The 24,086-nt window shown below is 42.7% G+C and overlaps 1 protein-coding gene and 1 long non-coding RNA gene across 2 annotated transcripts in view; one reads left to right on the top strand and one right to left on the bottom strand.

The window, feature by feature from the left end:
- Window positions 1-24,086, top strand: part of GHRHR (growth hormone releasing hormone receptor) — a 1,095,940-nt gene that overhangs the window by 269,743 nt on the left and 802,111 nt on the right. The window lies entirely within an intron of this gene.
- LOC127045960 (uncharacterized) lies at window positions 3,626-9,604 on the bottom strand. Its single transcript, XR_007772876.1, has 4 exons — window positions 9,505-9,604; window positions 7,496-7,588; window positions 5,868-5,926; window positions 3,626-5,200 (listed from the first exon to the last, which is right to left on the bottom strand). It is a non-coding gene; the product is annotated as an uncharacterized LOC127045960 (long non-coding RNA).

The following is a 24,086-nucleotide window of genomic DNA, read 5'->3' as shown; positions in this document are numbered from 1 at the left end:
ACGAGGTAGCTGTGTGAGTTTTTATACCATGGCATTAATGCATATGATTCCAACAGAAGCAGATAGAAATAACATGGGGTTACTTGGTCGCATGTGAAAACACTGATGATTGTAGCAGTTCAAGACATATTTCTACTGCTCCCCTATAGACCAAGACTTGACTTGTCTATTCAATCTTCTTAATGGTACCTGAGTTCACATTTTTAAAATAAATCTTTTGTTCTCTTTTTCACTTTTGTTTATTTCTATTCCAGTTTCATTCACAATAAATCTTGAATTCATTTCTTTTATCAAGTACAATGCATTTTCTGCTCATTCATATATCTGCCTTGCCTCCAGGGGTTTACGATGTTATATCAATAACACTTGTACTTCTCTGCACTTCTAGTGCAGGGCTTAGACTTGAAACAGGAGTGCTGAAATACCATCAAAATGGCTAGTTCTATGGCACTTCTGGCCTGATTTCCAGATTAGATAAGGATCTCAGCTTTCAGAAGCTTGTCTGTAGAGACCTACACAGATAAAAATGTATATCCGTGGATGCAGGGATCTGTGGATAGAAATCGGTATCCACTAGGGTGACCAGATGTCCCGATTTTACAGGGACAGTCCTGATATTTGGGGATTTTTCTTATGTAGGTGCCTATACTCCCCCCACCCTTTGTCCTGATTTTTCACACTTTCTATCTGGTCACCCTAGTATTCAGTAAACTGCAGGACTCTCCTGGAAACCACAGTGGCGAAAGGAATAGAATGTGAGGCTGTTGCTCCCAGGAATCCCACCCTGCACTGGCAGCTCCTCCCATGGTGCAGCTGTACTCCCCCCAGCCCTGCCCTTGTCCCTTCCACACAACTGATTTTATAGGGACAGTCCCGATTTTTGGGTCTTTTTCTTATATAGGCTCCTATTACCCCCCACCCCCTGTCCTGATTTTTCACACATGCTGGCTGGTCACCCTATATGTCATTTCTTGGGGTATTTTCCTCTTTGTTTCTTTTAAATATAAAAGAAATTTTATTTTCTTTTTTTTTTTAAGCCCACTGAGCTGGATCTTGCTTTATTGGACAGCCCTGCTGCTCCACTCTGCTACAACGTTGTAGCGCCAGTGGATGGATTAAAAAGACCTAATAAATCTTTTCAACCTCTACAGAGTAAGGGCTTATCATAGGACAAGGAAGAAGTTGCACTGGCGTAACTTAAACTAGTTTAGTTAAACTCATGCAAAAGGCTGCAGACCCTCTTATTTTGGTTTAAGAGTTGCTTATTTCAGTTGACTTTGGACCAATTCCTAACTGATGTAAACTTCACCAAAACAAGCCAGGTTTAAACTCAAATAAGTGTTGACACATGAGTTTGCCTCCATCTTTAATTAAACGGGTTCAATTTGCGGGTGTAAATGAGCCCTCAGGCTAAATTTTCCCAACGTATGTCTACATGACAGTCAGAAGTGTGATTGCAACTCAGGTATGCTTACCAGTGCTAGCTTTAATCTAGCTAGTGCTGCTAAAAATAGCAGTGAAGATGTGTTGGCATGGACCCTGGTGTGGTGTGAGTAGTACAAGCCCACTTGGAACCCTAGGTAGATAAGTGATGGTCCATGGTCCATGCTGCCATGTCTTTACTGCTATTTTTAGCTGTGCTCACCAGATTAAAGATAGCCCGAGTACGCCTAACCTCTGATGCAATGCAGACACATTCTTAGATACTTGCAGTTAACTACCTGAATCTGCAATAATCATCTAAATAAATGGCTTGATATTTAGATGTATCGAAAACCTACAGCTTAATGGGGAATGGGAGGTGCATAAATGTTGATTTAGGTGTCTGATGTGAAACACTTCAGTGTATAAATTTAGCCAAAGGGCTTGTTGTCCAGTGCCTTTGTTCTTGTGTCCTTGGTGACATCTGTGCAAAGTACTGCTACATCAGAACGGTGGTTTGCAGCCGATCTTCACTGACTCAGCACAAGTGTAAAATGTCTCCACAAGTCAGTAGAGAATCAGGGCACAGGTGACTAGGTTTTGGAGTCATCTCATAGAGGTAGAGCTGTTTTTTTGTAGGGGGCATGTATTTTACATTAGGGCTCAGATTGATTCTTCTCTGAGGTCTAGACTGAAGGTCAATCATAGGGTTAAAGAACACTGCATATTAGATAAGATGCAATTCAGAGGGCCTAGTCTCCTGACAGCTTGAGGTTATTAAAGATTCCACTACATTTTTTTTTTTGCAGGAGTTTATGTATTGGCTCCAGTTTCCCTGTAAATTCCAAGTCATGTTATACTTCAATTCCTCTTACATCTTGAATTGGATATGGTGTTCTTCCTTACCCTTCCCAAAAATGCTGTCATCATCTAGTTGAATCCATCCTGGTATGACTTTCTACAGTGTTATCTAGAAACCAGTGTTGTGCATTGTTACAGAACAGCTCCTACAGCTATCATTCAGGGAGCTGGCTGGATGTTTCAGTGGTAGATCTGTGCTAATATGATGGAGGTTCTAATTCTCTTCTCACACTGATTTAACCACAGCTTAGCACTAATGACTTGGTCCAGATGTGCACTGAGAGTCTTAAGCGCAAAGTTCTCTTTCCTTTCCCAAAGCCAGGGTTACCCCATGATTTGTTGTTGAGTTTTGTGTGATTCTGGCTTGATTTTCAGTTTTGGGTGGCAAGCAGGCAAAACATTAGCTTCAGCAGAACTCTGACTCAAGTTTTGAGGTTCTTTAACTTGAAACACAATGCAACATCTGAGGGCTGATGGGAATTGTTTGCTTTCTTTTACGAACCACAGGAAAGGTTTGTTTGTACAGCAAAGCCTTGTGCTCGGGGTATTAATTGGCATGATCCCATCTGCTGCTGTCCCGCACAAATGCAAGAAGAGGCTATATGACAGCAAGATTAAGGCACTTATGCTTGCCCCCTGTGATGCTTTGTGATTGAAATATGATCACGTATATCATTGATATTGCCAGTTAGACAATTGCAACAAATCTTGTGCAAAGTATGTCATGTAAGTGTCAATGGAAAAATTCTGACGCACTCAATACAATTATCCTCTTTAAATCCATGTATCATTGCTGTGTCCGAAATTATGAATATTGGCTATATACCAGTATCTCAAATGTTTGTTCCTGGGGTAACACCCACAAGATAGGTTTTATCTAGTTTAGCCAGTACATCGTGAATGTACTATTCAAGTTTGATGGCCCATTAAGGACGCTTCACTCTAACAATGGGCCAGAGAAGAAAATCAGTCTGCCCAGATGGCACTTCCTGGGAAGGCCTCAGCCTCTCAGGGGCCAATGGCTACCCCCTGTGAGTCATCAAGCCATGTAAGGACACGTCATATGCTCCTGTGACCCTGAACTCCACCTTGTGCCAGTAACTTTCCACAAACTGGCAGGCAGCTTTGTTTGAAACAGAAAATTTCCAGCCTAGGTGCACAGCAAAGGGTATAAAAGACCCTTTGAATGTCTCTGTTTTGCTTCTTTCCTGCCCTGATTCTCTGGACTGTGGATTTACAACTATAAGGACCATGTTGAACTATGGACTGAGGACCTTTCAATCTTTTGGAAGTTACCAGAGAGACTTTACAAGCCAGCAGTCTATAACAGCACTGCTACAAACCTGATATAAGGACATTGCAATGATTGTAGATATATGATCTATTAACCATTTAAAACTCTCTTCTTCATTTCTTTTATTAATAAACGTTTAGATTTTAGTTACTAAAGGATTGGCAACAGTGTGATTATTGGGTAAGATCTGAGTTATATTTTGACCTGGCTAAGTGGCTGATCTCTTGAAATTGGAAGGACCCTATATTTGACTAAATCAGTTTTCACTGACACTAACCATTCCTCATAAAGTCCAGTGTCTGGGTGGTGAAATAGGGCTGGAATACCTAAGGAAGCTGCTTTTTGACTTCTTGTTAACCACAGTGGTGATACAGACGTTTCCTTTTGTTACTGGCTTGATATAATCTAATGATAGAATAACCACCAGAAAAGAGTGAGTCCACTCTATTTCTCAGCAGTTTGTCCTGAATCTGGCATTCTTAGTTGTGACTCATTGAGGCAGGGTTACACCTTTTTAGCCTCTATTTTTATTTAAAGTTAATTTTAGAGATGTTATATTATACCAGTGAGGGTTCGGCTCTGGTGGCTTAGGTCTTGAGTTTAACAGAGTTAGCGCTGCCTATTTTAGATCTAGAGCTCATAGGGACACATAAAACCATAGGCAAGTGACACATACAATCTGAAGAACAAGATTCACTCTCTTTTTTTCAAGTTACCAACAAATTATGTATGTCACCGAATAAACAACTTCTAGGTGTTGCAATGCACCAGTTATAGCTACAGACATACTCACATCCTCCTAGATAGTGTTAGTCTGATGGTTCTCTCATGGCTTGATCATGAGTAGAGGGATGGTTCCTGCTGGAGTTTTCCCACAGGAAGCTCAATTTTCCTGTTCTGGGAATCCCTTTTTATAATGTGATTCTGCCTATACCTACATTATGTGCATGTATATGAAAGAGTCAACCCTCTTTTTCCATATTGGTCTGTTGTCCCATAGAAACCTAAGGGACTCCTATTCCTATAGATTGTGTAGGTTCCCTTTATTCTTATCAGCATTGACGCAAAACCTGTATCCTGTGGTTAAGACACACGTTAGAGACAGATGTGCCTCTACAGCATTTTTATTATTTAAAAATTAATCTTCCAGCAATATTTTTTTTTGCAATATTACCCCTTGGCACCTCTTTTCCCATAATCTTAGGGCATCAGGTTATTCTTCGGTCACTTACTTATCTCCAAGGCCTAAAATAGCTTAGCTGAAATCTAGCAGGCCTCAGCCTACAAGTCTTGCATTTCAGCCCTCCTTACTTCGATATCTAATACATAATTATTCCTTCTAAATACTGATCAATCTTATGCTTATATAATCCCACAACTTTAACTCTATTTAATTTCAACCTAGACATTTTGATATGTTTAGTTGGGTTGTGTTTTTTAGCAGATTCCAGTTATAGTAACCCTCTTTTCTTTCAAAACAGAAGCAAAAGTGACACATGCAAATCTAGGTGTTTTCCTGTCTCAACTCCTGCAATACACTTTCAATCAGCTTTGGGAAGAAAAAAAGGGCAGTTTGATGAGATGCATATTTCAAGATGATCTGGATCTTCCAGATGGTCAAGTCTGTGAAAACAATGGAAGTTATTTCATACATGAGACATAAACATTTCCAGAGTGATAATTGCTTAGCTGTGCTAAAATATTAAACACATTTAACACATTTTAGTCTAAGCAAAAGTATTTATCCCCAAACCAAGTCATTCTAGTCACTGACTTGGAACAATCTGCTGCTCTTAGCTCTCAGGAAGGGTGTGACAGGCTGTAATAGATATTTATATATTTTCGTGACTGTGAATACTCAGTAGTCAACCTATGAAAGGTTGACTGTATTTCAGAAGAGATGGGTGGATGGTTGTATGCACGCATGAAAGGAGTTCTCTTGTGTCCTCTACACAAGCCTGCTCTCCCTGGAGTCCACTGCTCAGTGGAGAGCATATGCGGCTTCTCCCGACAGTACCACACTGGATCACGAGGCGCCTGAGAGGCACTATGCCTTCTGAAGTGCAATGCCTCTAGAATAGTGTGATTCAGAATCATTCCTACTGCAGACCTGTGCCCCAGGGGTACTCCTCTACTGCTCTGAGACCTTAATAGTAAATTATGTAAGATAGGATGTTGTGGTCTGTATATGAAGATATTTACAACCAATCTGTGGATATGATCCTACATTTCCTCACCTGTATCAGAACTCTAACTCAGTTTAAACATTTTAAACAAATACCCCAAATACCTCTCTTGCTGCAACCAAAGTGTGCCATTGTCAGAAATCCATCCATCAGAGGTTTCTTGCTTCTACATTTGAAAAAAAAACCAAGGGAAAATGAGATCAGATACAACTGCAAGTAAAATTCTCCTCTCCTATCATCATTATTTATATATCTACCTTGTCTATATGTTGTCATGCTACCTCTCAAGCTATGTAATGTATTTATAGAATGCCAATCACCATAATGTGTGTGCACGCTGGTACTATAACGGTACGTGTGCATGTAATGTGAATCAAAGACCAGGACTGACGTTTGACACCCTGTCTATAGGGAGAACCAGTGGTACTAAGACAAAGTGTCTCACTCCATGTTTTCACCTAACAGGTGATCTTTTCCATCTTTCCCCCCTTTGCTCGCAACTAAAGAGATGGAGGAACCTAAAATCTTCACAGCCAAGCTTGTCAATGTCCACATATCCCCAGCATGTAACAGCTGTGTTCTGTTCCCTCTTAGTCACTCAAGAGGCTGCTGCCACTGCAGCTTAATACCTGAACAAAGATAAGCAGCAAAGACTGTACTGAGCAGTAGAGGCACCATCCTTTCATTTTTGACATATCTTCTGGCCTCCAGTGCATGTGGTACCTCCTTAATGAAAGGAGGAGCCTTTGTGTGGTTGACTGAGTCAGTGCCATTCAGTATGTGGTGTAGACCAAGGTTGGTGAAAGGGAAACCAAAACTCTTTTTTCCCCTCAGGGATCTTCAGGAGGAGGGAAAAGGCCCAGCAGCCTTATAGAGAAGTGAGTGGCAGAGGGTCAGGTTTTTTCAGCTTTTAAGGCAGCCTTTGTGCGGCTATGTGAATCAGTGCTGACCAGTACCTAATGTAACCTACTTTTTTGATTTTGGGATAAAAAGGGAATTTGTTTTTATCTGAAAACTTTGACCAGCCCAAGCGGAGGCCTTCAGAACCTCTCTGGATGTGTTCTCCTCTCACTGCTCTCTTCCACAGCAACTATCCTTCTGGTGAAGGAGGACAAGGCATTTCTATGGTGGATGCATGGACCAGTTGCAACTCTGTCTCTGATTTTCAGAAGCCTAATTCCCTGCACATTTCAGCACATTTATGTCCCTAGATAGCTTGACATGGCAAGAATGTCTGGAGCAGTAACAGAGGCCTGGTCTACACAGCAGAGTTAGGTTGATGCGAGGCAGCTTACACCAACTTAACTCTGTAAGCATCTACACTGAAATGTTGCTCCTGCTGATGTGACTCACCCGCTATGCCAACTTAATAACTCCACCTCCATGTGAGGTGTAGCACTTAGGATGACATACTTAGGTCCAGGCAGAATCAGTATAGGTCCTGTATTGCTTACAGCAACTGTTGCTGGCTTTCAGAAGTAGTCCCACAATGCCCCATTCTGACAGTTAAATTGGTACAAGCTCTCCTCGTGAGGACGCACATCATGGACACAAGGAGTATAGTGTGGACATGCAAATGTGATTTAATTACTGCAGTGGCTGTATGTCGAAGTAACTTAGGTCGACTTAATTTTGTTGTATAGTCATACCCTGAGCCACCCCAAAGCATTCTCTGCCTCGAGGAGAAGATGGAAACAGGCCTTCAGGCATGAATACTTCTCCCTTATCTCACCTTGATAGGTCCTGAGGAGAGAGTGGGTGTTTCTTTTCCTTCCAGTAGTACTGCTTACTGTGCACTCTCCTTCTCATTTGCAGTAAGGGAATTCTGGGATCAAGGAGGAAACAAATACACAGCTCATTCTTGATAGCCAGAGAAACCATTTTCCAAACGCAGGAGGCGTGGTTTCCCTCCCGACCCTGTGGCATTCTCATAAAAAATCAGCCAGCTTCTCTATACCCTGCTGTGATGTGTGCCACCAGAGAATGAGGGGAAGGTTAGCCTTAGAAAGCATTTTGGTGCATTTTAGTTATAAAACATGCAACTTAAAGCTGAAAAGAGTGCTCAATCCCTGGCCTACAATCTCCTGATTTGTATTTCTTTTCCTGATTTGTATGAGGATTTTTTTCATCTTCAAACACTTTACTTATGTTTGCCCCTTAGCAACCCGCAGGCATCACGCCTAAATCTAGTGAACTTAATAGAGAAAAAAGGGTCTGTTAAGGATTCACTGACTGTGAATCTGTACAGTATGCAAGGAGAAAGTCTTAGATCAAGTGCACAATGTAATGTTGTGATCTGTCATTACTGTATGAGCCTGTATTGTACAGAACTACAATATCCCAAGCATTAAGATGGTTTTCCCCCTAGCTATACTGGCTGGGAATTCCAATGATATTCTTAGAAAAAATATGGCCTCGTGCTTAACTCCTCAACCGAGAACTCAACAGATCACTCCAGCATCCTACTGTGATGATGGCTGCGGAGAAAGGTTTCCATATTTGAGCTTACAAAATGATTGCATGTGCATGCTCTGATTATTAGGAGAAATAAATGATTGACTTGTGCAAAGTGTCCCAAGAAGTACAAGTGTGTCAAGGTGTAGCAGTCATGGGGTGAGGATGAGTGTGCAGCGTGTCAGATGTGACATGCTCACTTAGTTTTCCTTTTCTGCTTGGATGGTGCTGTCCAGTGACGTAACAACCGATTCACACCAATCCTAAATACACAAAGTAAATTAAAAACACAACTGAATGCTCTAAGCTGGTAAATTCAAAACAGACGTAAGCACCAAAAATAAGTTCTGATTTCGAGCTGAAGCTGTTCTTCTCTTATTTTCTCTGTACCCTCAGAAAAATCCATCAGTAACTTCAGGCTATGATGGGTAGAAATGTCTGGGAATAGCTTACAAAACATCCAAGACTTACCATTCTACATTTAAAAACGTCCCTTTGTTGAAAGACAATTCAGAAAAAAACACCCATTACCTTCACCCTGGACAGTGGTCCTTTTGTTTTGGTAATCTTAAAACTGATAAACATGCTAAAGCTGGGATATCAAAGTAGCTAAAGCAATTTGAATATTAGCAAAATATTTAGAGTCCAGACACTCCCCAATTATTTGAAGGCACCAATATCTATGAAAATATAACTTTACATAGAGATTTCCTTCAGCAATATTAAACGTGATGGTATTCATTCATCCAGGAGAATTTTGGGACAAACACTTAATGGTCATTCTGTGAATAAAGGGTGATCTTCCTTTGGTCAGTAAATACTGGATAGTTCTCATGTCAATCTTTGGATGCATCATAAAACTGTGCAGAATAGAATTACTGTTTGAGTTTTACATCTGTGCCTGTTTAGTGAAGATAAATAGTTACAAAAACAGGAAGGTGTACTGGACTTTCAAGAAGTAACAGTCTCATTGTAGGCATGTAGACTACTTTGTGGTGGGCTGACACAAGTAGGACTCATTATCTGACATGATGACAGCAGGCACAAATCCGTTAAATAAAAAACCTGGTTTTGCTATGTTACTCTTCAAGAGCCATGAAGCAGGTTTTACCTGGAGAATATTAAAAGTTTTGGCATAATAAACACACAACTTGCATAAACACACCCCAACACTAAAGAGTCTTCTAGGAACATCTTCTGCTGGGGGAATTCTGCACAAAAAATTTACAAATTTTGTGCACAATGTTTTAAAATTGTAAAAGTTGAACTTCCACCATGCTTCCTTACCAGATGCTACGAGCTGGCTCAAAACATTGCAAGTCTATATGCGGGCCTCTTCCACTTTCTCCTCAACAGCTAGGAACATGCACAATCCTGAAGAGACTTTTTTTCCCTGCTGAGAAGAAAACTGCATTTTCATAAATCAGAGCTGATGGCCAACTGACCACCTATGCTGTGTCTAGCTTGAATTGCTGACTTCTTTGGACACTTCTACCTCCACTTCCTCTGTGGGTTTATATTCAGACAGGAGTACCTTACATAGTATGAGTGATGGAGCCAAATAACAGAGAATCTGAAGTCTTTGAACTACAATGAGCATTGGCTTAAGAGGCAGAACAGCTGTTCAGAGGGGAACAGCAACAGATACACTCTGGGAGAAATTCTACAGCTCTCCTCTAGTCTGAGACTACGTCTTCACTACCCGCCGTATCGGCGGGTAGCAATCGATTGCTCAGGGATCGATATATCGCGTCTCATCTTGACGCGATATATCGATCCCCGAACGCGCTTATATCGATTCCGTAACTCCACCAACGCGAACGGAGTTGCGGAATCGACAGGGGGAGCCGCGGACATCGATCCCACGCCGTGAGGACGGTGAGTAATTCGATCTTAGATACTTTGACTTCAGCTACGTTATTCACGTAACTGAAGTTGCGTATCTAAGATCAATTTTCCCCCGTAGTGTAGACCAGCCCTAACACTGATCTATGCCTTAAAGGAAAGCTAAGCCCTGATAGTTCACAGTAGGAATTCTCACTGATGTCTTTATTAATGATCATCCACAAGTAAAATTATGGGCATCCTGTGAATTCACTGAAACAAACCATACAGATGAAATGTTTTTGATTTATATGAAGTATCTCACCCATATTATATTCTACTGTTGAATTTTCTCAAGTTTCATATGGAGATGTCGTATGTCCAGGCTGCAAAACCCCACTGAAAAAGTATGCACAGTGATAGTCTAAACATTGCTTTCTTTCGTACCTGTTCAGACAGTTGATCTAGACCCAGCTGGATGGCGTTGCTCATATTAAACTAATGCTAGCAGAGAAATTTATTTTTAAAAACCACACACATTTCTAACTGAAGAAATTAAACCAGCTAGGTTTGTTTCTCATAGAATTGTTATCCGCTGTAAACATTCTATTTCCCTTATAGAACATATATCAGAACAAATGCATTTTTATAGAACAATGTTATCCGCTCTTGAATATCATTCAGTTGTAGTGTTCATATTAAGTGCCAGTGGTAATGCTGATAATAGCACCATGAAAATGGCTGTCTAGGCTCATCTGATTTGGAGAATAGAACAAAACTGTCCACTCCCCAACTCTGGCTGTGTTGTCCTTGCTGCCCAGTACATCTCTGAGTGCTGGAAATATCAGTGAGCATTGGCCCAACATATTGCTTATGGTGTAGATTGCTTACTTAAGAGCCTCTGGCTTAGCTTTCCTATATAATTTATATAGGAAAGCTATAAAAAGCTATAAAAACTCCACGGCCCACCTGTGCCACAACAACTGTTTTTCTGCTTATCCAGCAGATTAACATATGTCTGTGCAGTAAGCTAGTTTTGCCAGCCACACATCATTTTTCAGCACTTCGGCAAGTTCAGGTTTCTTATCGGCTAAGAAAGTGCATATCTCTTCCTTGAGATTAAATACGCAGGTAGTCATTCTGTCTCGAGATAGCCATCTCTCCTCTGCATGCATGAGCGAGGAATCGTGCTCTGCACCCACTTCTTCACAAAGTGCAGCAAAACATCTTGAGTTTGTTGCTCTGGATTTAATAAAATGAATGAGTGTTACTGCTGTGTTCAGAACACTGTGAAGACCTGGCTCAATATCTTTCACAGCAAGTGCCTCTTGGTGTAAAAAGCAGTGTGTCCAAATAGGGCTAGGTGCAATGGCTTTTATGTTTTGCACAACACCAGAATGCTTTCCCATCTTTGCTATGGCTCCATCAGTGCAGACCCCTCCCATGTAGTTAGTCCAGCTGATTTCTGCTGAAATCATAAAATCATTGAACAGTCTGAAAATGTTATCTGCCTTTGTTGTCATCTGGGACTCTTTGCAAAATGAGACCATTTTCCTTTATTTCCTTATTCCGCAAATGCTGAAGTTAGGCGAGTAAATGGGACATTTTTGAAATATCTGGATTCATCTAGTTGTATAGCAAAGTCATTGTCTTGCAGCTGAACTATGTCTTCTGACATAGAAGTGATCCCTTGTAGAGTATCAGGGTGAGAAGGGACCTCAGGAGGTCATTTAGGCCAACCTGCTGCTCAAAGCAGGACAAATCCGCTGACAGATTTTTTACCTCACTTGCCCAAATGGCCCCCTCAAAGATTAAACTCACAGCCTGGGGTTTAGCAGGCCAATGGGCAAATCTCTGAACTAACCCTTCCCACTCATTTAACAGCATAATTTGACATCAGTATTTTTGCCAGTAACTTGGCCTTCTCCAAACACTTCCTTTGTGATTTTAGTAGCACACAGCATTATCAATGTCTCAGCAATTTTATGCAATTTTTGTTTTTGCTTTAGCAGGTTTCTGTACCACTATGTAGGATGACCTTACATGCTTTTTATCCCAGGAATTGTGGATTTCTTTATTACTTTAGCACCAAGCAGTTCCTTGGTCTTTCGCTCAGAAAATGAATGTTGATTGTCTTTATAAATTTCATGTTTTGTAATTAAGGGTTTCAAACATTCATTGGACAGTACATGGAAACAAATTACACACTGTGGTTGAGGAATATCTTCACTTCCAGAACAAATAAAACTGAAATTCAAATAGCTGTCTTCGTATTTTCTGAATTTTGCAAGTTTAATAAGAGCTTTATGTTTCTCACTCATACCACCTCCTCGCTGTGCTTCAATCCGTATGGTGGTTGAACTTTTTGAAGGAAGTTCGGGTTCTGGTGTTTTGAAGCTGATGGCTGAATTAAGAATTTATCCATATCTGATATTTATTGGTTGTGTTTACAATGATTTTCCCCGTGCTGTGTAACTTCTTGTGTTCCTGCTGAAATAGCTCCTTTACAACAGATGTCAATGGAGAACATGCTGTGTAACCTGAGAACATGATTGTTAGTTTCTGTGCATGTTTAGACAAACTGAAGCCAATAGGTTTCAGCATAGCATGCAGGAAAATTAACATGCTTTCTGGTTAAAAATTAAAAAAACAATGTGTCAAAGTAACGCAAGGGGTAACAGCTTTTATTTTTGGATGCTCTTTCGTTTATTTTGGTGGGGCCCTGGAAACCTCCTTGCATCCCCAAGGAGGCTGTCCCCAGCCCCAGTTGAGAACTACAGGTCTATACCAAATTAAGTATCCATCTTGTTTTCTGAAGCATGCTCTTCTAAAGATCAGATCACACAAATGCTTTGATTTTTTTTAAAAAATGAAGAAATGTTTCTCTTTGTCTTTACAGTACATTAATCTACCCCGCTTAATTCCAGCTCCATGCTTTCCCTGGGTATCAATAAAACACAATGGAAGCTGTGCATAGCTTAGGGTATGTATTTACACACACACACACTATACAGATAAAATAAATCAAGAAGAAATTTCCTTAGGCAACTGCTACCCCATTGTTCCCAGCAGATTTAGTGTATCGCAATAGATGTCAATACAAATAGTTAAATATTAGTTCATTTCTTGCAGGCACTGTTAAATGTAGCCACACATCCCCTCTCTAATTCCTGCAGAAGCAGCAGAAGGGACAGTTAGCTACTCAGCAGAAACAGACAGCACAGTTTGTGGTGCCATGGCAGGAGGCTCACCAGGAATGGTGGCCTGGTGTTTTGTTTCCAGTGTGGGAAACCTGCCTACAAGGCGTGCCCCAGGTGGCAGTGGGCACTGAACTGCCATTTGTGCCTTTGAAAAATGCAGGTGGGCTGGCAAGACAAAGCAGACCTCAACAGATGAACAAGGCACCCCCTTAGCGGAATAAGAATGAGGAGTACTTGTGGCACCTTAGAGACTAACACATTGATTTGGACATAAGCTTTCATAGGCTAGAACCCACTTCATCAGATGCACGCAGTGGAAAATACAGTAGGAAGATATACATGCAGAGAACACGAAAAAATGGGTGTTGCCATACCAACCCTAACGAGACTAATCAGTTAAGGTTGGCTATTATCAGCAGGAGAAAAAAAAACCTTTTGTAGTGATAATCAGGCATATTATTCTTCTGAGGTAAGAATTCTGCACTCCCTGGGTTTCAGCTAGACACTCTTCCGCGAAGGTGCTCCAGCAGGCTAGCCAACAACATACACGACCCGTGGCCTGGTTCCTAAGTGAAATCCTCAGGGTAGAGAGTCCGTGGCTCTACCTTGTAGGCACAATTCCGGCTGTGCCTGCATGTCATAAAGAGATAGTTAAGGGTTAATGTCTCTTTTACCTGTAAAGGGTTAAGAAGCTCAGTAAACCTGGCTAACACCTGACCAGAGGACCAATAGGGGCACAAGATACTTTCAAATCTTGGTGGAGGGAAGTCTTTGTTTGTGCTTTTTGTTTTGGGTGTTGTTCACTCATGGGACTAAGAGGGACCAGATGTCCATCCAGGCTCTCCAAATCTTTCTGAATCAGTCTCTCATGTTTCAAACTTGTAAGTAGCCAGGCAAGGCGGACTAGTTTTAATTTTGTTTTTCTCAACTTGTAAATGAGAGGATTTTACCTCTGCTTGCTTTAACTTTGAACCTAAGGCTAGAGGGGGGTTCCTCTGGGCTATATGAATCTGAGTAACCTGTAAAGTATTTTCCATCCTTATTTTACAGAGATGATTTTTACCTTTCTTTCTTTAATTAAAAGCTTTATTTTTAAGAACCTGATTGATTTTTCCTTGTTTTAAGATCCAAGGGGATTGGGTCTGGACTCACCAGGGATTGGTGGGGGGAAAGGAGGGAGGATGGTTAATTTCTCCTTGTTTTAAGATCCAAGGGGTTTGGCTCTGTGTTCACCAGGGAATTGGTGAAGCCTCTCAAGGCAACCCAGGGAGGAGAAAGTTTTGGGGGGACAGAAAGTGCCCCAGACACTGAAATTCTGGGTAGTGGCAGTGTTATCAGATCTAAGCTAGTAATTAAGCTTAGAAGTGTCCATGCAGGTCCCCATATTTGTACCCTAAAGTTCAAAGTGGGGGAAAAAACCTTGACACTGCATCATTAGGGTGGGGGGAAACAGATGCAAACTTCTCCTGCTCTCAATGTAGAGAAACTGCCCAGCAAAGAAACCTCAGGGCAAACAGGAAGCTGGAGGAAGTTGAAGAAATGGCCAAAGATTTGAGTTTGCGGGCATCAATAGTAGTAGGCGATGACAGCATATGAGAGGCTCTGAAACTGTTCTGAGAACCAACAACTAACTTATTCGATCTGCAGAGAGTTCTGGGCTCACAGAGTTTGCTCCCTCTGTGCCACAGAGAAGGCTGCTCAGGAAACGCCAAAGAAATTCAAACCTGAGTGCAGACTTTGAAAGAAGAGAGAGAAAAGTTCCTGGGATTTAAAGCGATTGGAGGGTGGAGAAACCCAGAGTGTTTGGAAAAAAACAGAAACTGAGAGGCAGAAGATTGTGTCTGAATTAGATCAATTGTGCCAGTTTCTGGAGGGACAAGAGCAGCGACTCCTGGTCTGGCTGGGAGAGCTGGACAAGGAGACTGAACCAGAAGGAAAATGTAACCAAACTCTCAGAGAGGTCCCAAACTGGGTGATCTGATTAGTAAGATAGATGGGAACTGTGAGCAGCCAGCTAGTAAATTCCTGCAGGAGATCAGACGCCTTGAGTAAGTGTGAGAAAACAAAGTTCAAGAAGCAGGTAGCGATTGCTCCTGAGCTGGAAAAGAGACTCAGATTTCTCAGAAAAATATTGTTCTAAAGATGGATCTGAGGAAATTCAAAGTTCCAAGAAGGGATCTAGGAAAGAGAACCATCTATCCATGATTTATATGGAGATGAGCTTTGCCCATTTAACTGCTAATGTAAAACCCATCTAAACAGTAATGAATTATATACTTGGGCAAATCACTTAATCTCGTTGTGCCGCAATTCCCCACCCGAGAAACAAGAATTTTAGCACTTCCTTGCTTCTCATGGGTGTTAGGAGTATAAACACATTAATGATTGTGAGGCACTCAGATTCTGTGGCAAGAGGCCATTTAAGCGCCATACATGGATTTATCTGCAAACTGAAGGAAGAAGAAAGTACAAGAAGGAGGTTGGTGGTGTGAGATCTCTCCCTTCCCCCTTCCAAAAAAAAAATCAAAGAATCCCTCTAAGATGTTTATAATCATCGTTTTGACTTGTTAACTCCTGCGTACTCCTCTTCTCATTCCTATGTGATCATTTCAGCTTGAAAAGTCAGCCTTTATTCTTTTTAAATAGTCACTTTTTAAAATCAATTCTCACGTGCAATGCATTTTTTAAATATTACCTTAAAACCCTTCCAACTTCTTTGTATAATGTTTATCAAATATAAAAATGTATACATTTATAAAAAGATAATTGCTATACATCCTTTAAATGATTAAAAATAAAAATTAGCCTCATTAAGGCTCATTAATTAAGGAATTGTTATTTACTCCTTCTCATAACACAATATCTAAGGGTCACTAAATGAAATTAATAGGCAGCAGGTTTAAAACAAACAAAAGGAAGTATTTTCTCACACAAGGCACAGTCAGCCTGTGGAACCCGTTGCCAGATGATGTTGTGAAGGCCAAGACTGTGACAGGGTTCAAAAAAGAACTAGATAAGTTCATGGAGGATAGGTCCATCAATGCTTATTAATCAGGATGGGCAGGGATGATGACCCTAGCCTCTGTTTGCCGGAAGCTGAGAATGGGCAACAGAGGATGGATCACTTGATGATTACCTGTTCTGTTCATTCTCTCTGGGGAAGCTGGCACTCGCCACTGTTAAAAACAGGATATTGGGCTCGATTGACCTTTGGTCTGACCCGGCATGACTCAGATTGACCTTTGGTCTGGCCCAGGATGTTCTATAGTAAACGTCGTTTATTTTGCAGAGATAAAAATGTCTGGTTGATGAACACAGATGAAACACTTGTGTTTCCCACAAAGAATCCTAGGCCTCCCAGTTTTACCCATGGTGGGTGTATAGTTAAAAAATTAGTAAAAGCTAGTATGGCTGCAAACACCTTGAAAAATATCTATTTTAACAGCCATTGGAGGCTTACTTTTAAAAATATCAGGCAGATTTTTATGACTCTGCTAAACTGGAGCGCTAATGACCAAAACTGGTCTCAGCACAGGTCCTCTTCCATTCAGTAACTTTGCTTCTGAAGCTTGTTGTTTGTAGGTATATTAGAAGAAGTGCGATTGCCATTTCAGCTCCTGAGCTCACATCCCACAAATGAGAGACACAGGGTACATCTTCACTACCGGTTGTATCGGCGGGTAGCAATCAATTTCTCGGGGATCGATATATCGCATCTCATCTAGACGCGATATATCGATCCCCGAACGAGCTCCTGTCGACTCCGGAACTCCACCACCATGAAGGCGGTAGTGGAGTCGATGGGGGAGCCATGGATATCAATCCTGCGCCGTGAGGACGGTAGGTAACTCGATCTAAGATACTTCGACTTCAGCTACGCTATTCACGTAGCTGAAGTTGCGTATCTTAGATTGATTTCCCCCCCTAGTGTAGACCAGCCCACAGAAATAACTAACAGGAATGCTAATAGACATTCATAGCAATGTTGGGTTTTTTTTAATGGGGGTGACTTATTTTTTATTTGCTAACAAAGGGGTACCCAGGGCAGATGGCTGCCCCCTTTAAGCATCCTTGTCCTGCAAAGGGAACCTGGTGTTTCATAGCCTGTAGGGGGGTGGGAGAGGTGAGCAGAGGGGTTCCTATAGTGACTACCTAGATGAAGAGCCACTTGGTGGCTTCTTCCTACCATTTCAGGATTTCCTGCTGCAGGTGCTACCATGCCATCTCTCTCTTTTTGGTCACCCTGGCCAATGAGTTCATCTCCTCCCTCTCACAACCCAAAGGGAAGAGAAGCTCCATAGCATGTGGCCTCACTGGCTCCCATTACAGCCCTGCCTGGACCAGTTCTGAGGGGACTGAAGGTGGGCAAATTGTTGGGGCTGCATTTGGAAAAGTTTGGGGAGGCAGCTTGATGTGATGTGTGGCAGGTGAACCCTGGCCTTTGGCTCTGAGATGGGGTCTTTGGCACGTGGCCCAGCACATCTGGGTTCCTCCTCTGGTTCCACCACTGGCCATTGGTCACAGCATCCCTCATTTTGGGAGGCCTCATTTACAGTGCCAACAGGAAGCTACATCAGTTTGCTTGGCCACGAAGTTAAATGTTCCCACACATTGGGAAGCCTCCTACCCCTGGCTGCTTCTTCCCCACTAGCCACCTCAGTTCCACCTTCTCTCCCACTCCTGTGTCCATGTGCTTTGTACAGGAGCCAAGAACCTTTCCTAACCTTGACAAACTGACACACTGAAAGCTGAAGTCTCAAAACAAAACATTATGATTGGAAATGGCTAAATATTCCATTTCAACTTTCACGATTCTAAACTCTTCAGAATATTTTCTTCTGCAATTTTTTTTTTCACACTTTGACTTTTTCTGTTCAGATTCAAAGACGGGAAACTACTTTGGAAATGTCAAAATTTTCCATCTGACCGAAATCCCACCTCCCGACCAACTCTACTTATCAGTGCTTGGAGGGCAGCCTGCTTGGTGTGAGTAGGCAGAAAGCCTCTTTGAGAGTGACTCCCCACGTGTGTTTCAAAATGCAGGAGCTGCTGCACCTTCTCTGGAGGAAATGTCTGCGGAGATGCACTTGTGATGCCGGAGAGAAAGCTATGACATTTTTATCTTTGAAGTATCAGCAGGGGCCACTCACAGACAAACCATAATAGACTTTAATTCTGTCTTATTTATACCCAGGCTGCCACTGACTGGTTACCAGGCTGCAAGAGAAAAGCTTTTCAATTTTTGTAAGAACCTCTGATTTTTCTCCTGCTGGGAGCAGCTTAATTACCAACCCTGAACTACTTAAAAGGCAGAATCACCTGCCCCTGAGGCTGAGGCTGGTGCTGGAAGTGCATTTTCCAGCTGCCTTGGGAGATTTGGGGCACTGGAAATTTTTATTCATTATCAGTGATTTTTTATTAAAGCAAATAATAAATAATCTTAGACTTTTTCTCTGCCCTTGCCTGTCTTGGGAAAATCAGTCTAGAGTGAGCTGCTTGTAGCTAGTGTATTCTGACCTGTGATTCCGCTCCCTCAAGCCAGTGCAGATGGAGTCTTACTTGTAGCCCGAAAGTATTGAATGCATGGGTCAGCCAGTGCCAACTCCTCCTAGAATATGTGGGGCTGAAGAGTATGCTGTCTAGCGCTGGAATGAAAGAACTCTGTAGCACAAGGAAGTGAGGGCCCGGTGCACTTGAGTTCTAATCATAGTTCTGACAGTGACGACTCCTGTCGCTGTGAGCAAATTGACGACTATACTCCAGCTGTAAAATGGGGATAAAATCTAACCATACCTCAGTGGTGTGTTGTGAGGCAGCAGCAAAATACAATATGAAAGTCCTTGTGGGGGGGGGAAATTGCTTTGAAAGTATCGCCCACCACAAGAAATTACAAATCATGCATCAGACTTCCCCAAAAATCATGTGGTTGAAATAAACAAAAAAAAAAGAATATTTTTTTAGTCTGTGTGTGTGTGTGTGTGAATTTCAGGTTTAAAAGTCAACCTGTAATGCATGCAGAAAAGCATGCCTCTACTTGACTGCTCGGAGGGAGACTTCACTTACCCTCTCCTCACCCCCTGGGTAGGGGAACTGGGAGGGGCTTTCCCTTTGCCCCTGCCCTGGTTCTCATCACGCAGACAGAAAGCAGAAGACCAGAAGTCCCAAGTGCAGGCAATGTGATGTTTATTGGGGTTAGTTTCAAACAAGCATATCCATATGAGAGCCTTTTTCCTAGTATCCCTGTTCCCACCTCCTCCTTCCTAGTAGGCATAATTATACCTGTATTGCACACCCTTGGTCCCACCTCTTACAATTTATGGTCATGCTCTGTTTTGGAGGGTCATGAGTCTGGGGGCTTGGTACCACCTCTTTGGTATCTCATGGGAGGAGTAAGGAGTGAGGTCATGCTTCGGTCAGGGACGAGCATTTCTTTGGCTTTTAGTGTGTCTTATGCCTCCCCTCTCCAACTCACTTGCCCCTCCTAACTGGTTGCTTGACCTTAGCTTGAGAACAGAGCCAGGTCGCCTTCCAGTGTGTGCTCGTATATTACACTCCCACCATACCTAGTAACACTTTAACTCTTCCTTATCTTTTCTCATTATACTAATTAATGCATCTGGCTGGACAGAAGCAACACATATAGTGTCTTTGTTCTCTGCTCACACATATTAGTATAAGATAGAAGAGTATCAAAAATCAAACCCAAAATTCTACCTCAGGCTAACACACAGGCCTACATACTACCAGGAACTACCATCCATTTCCTGTTGCTGTCTTGACCCAGCAGCAACTCTTCTCTGCCCGAGAACGTCTCTACTTGGAAGCTGGCAGCACCACTTCTCTTGCCTCTCCCCCTCCATTACCTCCCACTGCCTTATGGTTTCTGCTGTGCCCAGGGCACAGCAGCACCACATCCCTGCCTCCTGCTGCCCCAGGATCCTCTCTTCCATCTAGCGCCATGCTCTGAAGGCAAGGCACAGTGGCAGGGTAGGTCTGTGTCCTCAGTCCTGAAAATCAAGGGATTGGAGGAACTTATTGCATTATTGCAGCAGCTCTTCCTGCCAGCACCAATATCCTGTCACTTGTGATTGATTCATGAGAGTTGGCAATATTGCCTTTCCCCGATTGGGTGAAATGGGCTCCTCTTACCTACCCTACCACCATTCTATCCCCAACATCTCCCACCTCATCAATGCCTCTGCACCCCCCTCCCCTGCTCCCCCCTTGCTCTTCATATCCACCTTTCAACGTGTATCTCCTGCTCCTCTCAGTCCTCCCTCTGTCCTATCTAGCCCCATGAACCATGGAATGGCAACCATTTTGCCTTTGAGCCTGGCTTTGATTTAATTGAAAACAGTGGGAGATGGAAGCCAACTTTAAAGGCAGCCTGACTTTCACATGCAAATAGACTGTGGGGAAATAGTGGCCATCTTGCTGGCTTCAGCCCCCTTGACCGTAATAGGAGAAGGGTAACAAAGCTGATCAAGGGTATGGAACGGCTTCCATAAAAGAAGAGGCTAAAAAGATTAGGGCTATTAATGTTAGAAAAGAGCTGACTAAGAGGGGATATGATAGAGGTCTAAAAACACATGAATGGTGTGGAGAAAGGGAATAGAGACGTGTTATTTACTGTTTCTCACAAAACAAAAACCAGCTGTCACTTGATGAAATTAATAGGTAGCAGTTTTAATACAAACAAGAGGAAGTACTTTTTCACACAGCGCACAGTCAACCTCTGGAATTTTTTGCCACTGGATGTTATGAAGTTCAAAAAAGAACTAGATAAATTGAATGAGGATAGGTCCATCACTGACTATTAGCCAAAATGGTCAGTGATGTAACCCCATGATCTCATAGACTCATAGACTTAAGGGTCAGAAGGGACCAATATGATCATCTAGTCTGACCTCCTGCACAAAGCAAGCCACAGAATCCTACCCATCCACTTCTATAACAAACCTCTAACCTATGTCTGAGTTATTGAAGTCTTCAAATTGTGGTTTGAAGACTTCAAGCTGCAGAGAATCCTCCAGCAAGTGACCCATGCCCCATGCTGCAGAGGAAGGCGAAAAACCTCCAGGGCTTCTGCCAATCTGCCCCGGAGGAAAATTCCTTCCTGACCCCAAATATGGCGATCAGCTAAACCCTGAGCATGTGGGCAAGACTCACCAGCCAGCACTCAGGAAAGAATTCTCTGCAGTAACTCAGATCCCATCCCATCCAACATCCCATCACAGACCATTGGGCATACTTATCTGCTGATAATCAAAGATCAATTGCCAAAATTAAGCTATCCCATCATACCATCCCTTCCATAAACTTATCAAGCTTAGTCTTAAAGCCAGATATGTCTTTTGCCCCCACTACTCCCCTTGGAAGGCTGTTCCAGGTGACCCTAAGTCTCCAAATGCCCAAAGCTGGGACTAGATGACAGGGAATGCGTCATTCAAAATTTCCCTGTTCTGTTCATTCCCTCTGAAGTATCTGGTGTTGTCAGATGTTCAGCTGTGTGTGTGTGTGTGTGTTCTCCCTGTGTGCCATCCCAGCTCTGCGCAGACAGCTGGCAGAGCAGACTTTGAGAGAACTGCCCAATGACCACAAGATCCATTAAGGCATGAAGGCACCCAGCCAGATTTATTGTCAACAAAGCATGGTCCTAGTTCCCTGGATCAATGTCTACAGTTATACTAGCACATGTACACCTGTGACAATGGATGTAGCTCAGTGAATGGCTGGACTTTGTATTTCCCCTTTGGCTGGCCAAAGACACTTCCTTTGAGATACATTTTGCCACCCATTGTCACCAATTGCCTTGTATATATTGGTTTAATCAACATATTTTTATTCATGATGCTGTTACTTTAACCTTATTTTTTGAATGGATCCATGTGTTTCTGTTATCTTTGAGGAATGTGCTGGCATTAAGGTGTTTTGGTACTATCTTTTAAAATATGTTTGCATATGTATTCTTGTACCTAGCACTATTTAAAAATGTGTGTGTTTTTGCAGTAGAAACCCTGTTTTTGCCAGATTTTGTTTGCAAGGCCTATCTCTTGCTCACAGCTCAACTTTGCTTTATATTAGCAAAGTTTTAACTACTTTAGCCAAGGCCTCAGGCCTCAGGCCTCATACCAGTCCTCTAATACATGGGCTTATGTTTCAGGCCCTCTTCCTACTACATCTGGCACTGGCCACCACCAGAAGACAGGATACTGGGGTAGATGAACCATTGGTATGACCCAGCATAGCCGTTCTATTGAGCTGTTAGCCATTTTGAATAAGGAAAAATTTGTGAATGGGCAGTCTTTCATAATGTTTTCATGTGACAAGTGAAAATACCCCCAAATAGTTAGAATCATAATGAAATTGTGAGAGCTGGCACTCCTGGGGTTGTGGTTACAGTCATCCTTGCTCTACCTAGAGATGTGTAGCTAGCAAGCATCACCATAAATGCCTGTTCATGCTTACCCACCCTGTATAACTGGAGGGACCAATGGTCAGGAATGAGGGCCTGCAGCTGGGGCTGGGATAAGCAGGTTCTCAACCAGGGTATGTGTACCCCTGGGGGTACTTAGAGGTCTTCCAGGGGGTACATGAACCCATCTAGATATTTCTCTAGTTTTATAACAGGCTACATAAAAAGCACTAGCCAAGTCAGTAAAACTTAAAATTTCATACTGACAATGGCTTGTTTATACTGCTCTATATACTTTACACTGAGATGCAAGTACAATATTTGTATTCCAATTGATTTATTTTATAATTATAAGGTAAAAAAGAGAAAGGAAGCAATTTTTCAGTAAGAGTGAGCGGTGACACTTTTCTATTTTTATGTCTGATATTTTAAGCAAGTAGTTTTTAAGTGAGGTGAAACTTGGGGGTACGCAAGACAAATCAGACTCTTGCAAGGGATACAGTAGTCTGGGAAGATTGAGAACCACTGAGCTACTTAACCACAGCTGAAACCACTGATCTGCCAGATTGCCTTTATCAGCTCTGTGGCGTTGCCAGGACTGCTCTTAAACCCAGCAGCAGCCCATGGACAGTGGCCACTCAATGCTTACATCTGCAGCTCAGTTCACCTGAATTCCCTTGCTTTTTGTTTACCTACTTCATGCTCTTTGCACTGTCTTCACCCTCAGTTGCTCGTGTTCAGCTCTCAGTTAAGCTGATTTGCCATGCAGTCTTCTGTCTGCCTTGCCACCATATTTCTCTTCCTTCCTATCTTCCTGCTAGCATTCTGTAACCCACTCATACGCAAGCGATGCAGTCCTGAACTTTATCATGCAGGAGTCCTGCAGACGTGCTCTCAAGTTAGTAGTTCTGTCACGCATACGATACCAGATTTACTGGTATGATCCAGCTGCTTTTGGACAGGAACGGCGCGTGGCTTTTTGGCACCCTATGCGGGGGTCCTTCTGCGCTCCCGGTCATTGGTGGCAATTCTGCGGTGGGGGGGGTCCTTCCATGCTCCCGGTCTTTGGGGCACTTAGGCGGCAGGTCCTGGAGCGAGTGAAGGACCCACCGCAGAATTGCCGACGATGACCCAGAGTGCAGAAGGACCCCTCGCTGCCAAATTGCCTCCGAGGGCGGCAAAATGCCACCCTTCCAAATCCTGGTGCCCTAGGCGACGGACTAGGTCACCTAAATGGAAGCGCCGTCCCTGCTTTTGGACCACTCCATAAGCCCCATTTTACTGGCTTATCCAACCAGGTTGACAGTGGTTTTCCACTGCAGCAACCCACACACACATCTCAGCTACACATCCCACTCACCACAGGCCCCAGCATGTCAGTCCCCTGGCTGCAGCCCCCAACATCCCAGCCCCTAACCCCATCACCCCCA

Source organism: Gopherus flavomarginatus, chromosome 2 (assembly GCF_025201925.1).
Source record: "Gopherus flavomarginatus isolate rGopFla2 chromosome 2, rGopFla2.mat.asm, whole genome shotgun sequence".
Classification (NCBI taxonomy): Eukaryota; Metazoa; Chordata; order Testudines; family Testudinidae; genus Gopherus; species Gopherus flavomarginatus.
The sequence above is the reverse complement of the archived record's forward strand: the minus strand, read 5'-3'. Positions and strand labels throughout refer to the sequence as shown.